The following is a 2,460-nucleotide window of genomic DNA, read 5'->3' on the forward strand; positions in this document are numbered from 1 at the left end:
CCAGGATGGTCTCAATCTCCTGACCTCATGATCTGCCTGCCTCGGCCTCCCAAAGGGCTGGGATTACAGGCGTGAGCCACCGCGCCCGGCCTTTTTTTTTTTTTTTAGGCGGAGTTTCACGCTGTCTCCCAGGCTCAAGTGCAATGGAGCAATCTTGCATCACTGAAACCTCTGCCTCCCGGGTTCAAGTGATTCTCTCTCCTCAGCCTCCTGAGTAGCTGGGATTACAGGCACCCGCCACCACGCCCGGTTAATTTTGTATTTTTAGTAGAGATGGGGTTTCACCATGTTGGCCAGGTTGGTCTCGAACTCCTGATTTCAGGTGACCCACCCTCCTCAGCTTCCCAAAGTGCTGGGATTACAGGTGTGAGCCACTGCGCCTGGCCAAGAGATGTATGTTGTATTTTTCTTAAGCAGAGGAAAGAAGTATAAACATTAAATTTAAAAACAAAACTTTTGGCCAACCGTGTGGTGGCTCAGCCCCGTAATCCCAGCACTTTGGGAGGCTGACGCAGGTGGATTACCCGAGGTCAGGATTCAAGACCAGCCTGCCAACATGGAGAAACCCCGTCTTTACTAAAAATGCAAAAATTAGCTGAGCATGGTGACACATGCCTGTAATTCTAGGTACATAGGAGGCTGAGGCGGGAGAATCACTTGAACCTGGGAGGGGGAGGTTGCAGTGAGCCAAGGTTGCACCACTGCACTCCAGCCTGGGTGACAAAGGGAGACTCTCGTCTCAAAAAAAAAAATTTTTTTCTTAATTATAGGGGTCTCACTGTGTTGTCCAGGCTGTTCTCAAACTCTTGGGTTCAAGCGATACTCTTGCCTTAGCCTCCCAAGTAGCTGGGATTACAGGCATTTGCCACCACAGCCAGCTAATTTTTTATACTTTTAGTAGAGACAGGGTTTCACCATGTTGGCCAGAGTGGTCTTGAACTCCTGACCTCAAGTGATCCACTTGCCTTGGCCTCCTAAAGTGCTGGGATTACAGGCATGAGCCACCATGCCCGGCTGTTTATTATTATTTATTATTATTTATTTGAAACATGGTTTCACTCTTGTCACCCAGGCTGGAGTGCAATGGCGTGATCTTGGCTCACTGCAACCTTTGCCTCCCAAGTTCAAGCAATTCTCCTTCCTCAGCCTCCCTTGTACCCAGGATTACAGGCACACACCACCACGCCTGGCTAATTTTTTTTCACGCCCGGCTAATTTTTGTATTTTTAGTAGAGACGGTGTTTCACCATGTTGGCCAGGCTGGTTTCAAACTCCTGACCTCAAGTGATCCGCCTGTGTCGGCCTCCCAAAGTGTTGGGATTACAGGCGTGAGCCATGGCGCCCGGCCGAGAGGTATACTTTCTGTTTATTTTTTCTCTCTGCTTATCTTGTTCGCTGTTTCTTCTCCAATACAGTCACATTTCTTGGATAAGAACAAAAATATAATAAGACCGTTTTGAAAATGCAGGCAAAGAAACGCCGGAAGGCGGTCAGGAACATGCCAACGGAGATTATCTCTGCGAGCTGAGCGATTAAGGGAGGGGTTGCAGGGTTTTTATTTGTTTTCTTTTCTGCTTCTTTGTTTCTCCATCAGGAAATTGGCCAACATGTTTTTAATTAGGGGAAATGACAATTACTCCGGGTGCGCTTTTTGGCAGGACCTGGCGTTGATCATGGGTCTTGGGGCCCCCTGGGCAGTCTGAGCTCCTGAGGGGCAGTTCCTCTGGTCATCTGCAGAGGCCCCGGGTGCAGGCAGGGGAGCCCCAGCTCTTACACTGCATTACCTCAGAGACTCCAGCACCACAATTTTTTTTTTTTTTTTTTTGAGACAGGAAATTGCTCTGTCACCCAGGCTGGAGTGCAATGGCACAAGCATAGCTCACTGCAACCTCGACTCCCAGGGCTCAAGTGATCCCCAGCTACCTTAGCCTCCTGAGTGGCTGGGGCCACAGGATGCACCAACACCCACGGCTAAATTTTGCATTTTTTTTTGTAGAGACGGAGATCTCGCCATGTTGCCCCGGCTGGTCTTGGACTCCTGGGCTCAAGCGACTGGCCCACCTTGGCCTCCCAAAGTACTGGGGTTACAGGTGTTAGCCACCACACCCAGCCGTGGGCTTCATTCTCTCTGAGGCTCTGTGAATAGAGTTTAGACTGTCCTCCCCGCAGCACTGGGGTGAGATAATGCAGGAAAGGGCTGGTCCCACTGGCCTAGAAGCAGATAAGAGCACACTCCACCTACAGCCAAAAGTTAAAATCCAAAATCCGGAACCTTCCTGAGCCACCGTTTCTGTCTTTGGTGCTGGCATGGCACTGGCATGCAGTGGGTACCATATTATTGCTCTCCAGAGGCATGGCAGGTCTTACCACTGTGGCATCAGGACCCCAGGTTTCTCTAGCCCGGGTACTGTGGCTCTTGAGTAAGGCATCTTGTAGGATTTTTTTTTTTTTTTTTTTTTT

Source organism: Mandrillus leucophaeus, unplaced genomic scaffold (assembly GCF_000951045.1).
Source record: "Mandrillus leucophaeus isolate KB7577 unplaced genomic scaffold, Mleu.le_1.0 Scaffold11, whole genome shotgun sequence".
Taxonomy (NCBI): domain Eukaryota; kingdom Metazoa; phylum Chordata; class Mammalia; order Primates; family Cercopithecidae; genus Mandrillus; species Mandrillus leucophaeus.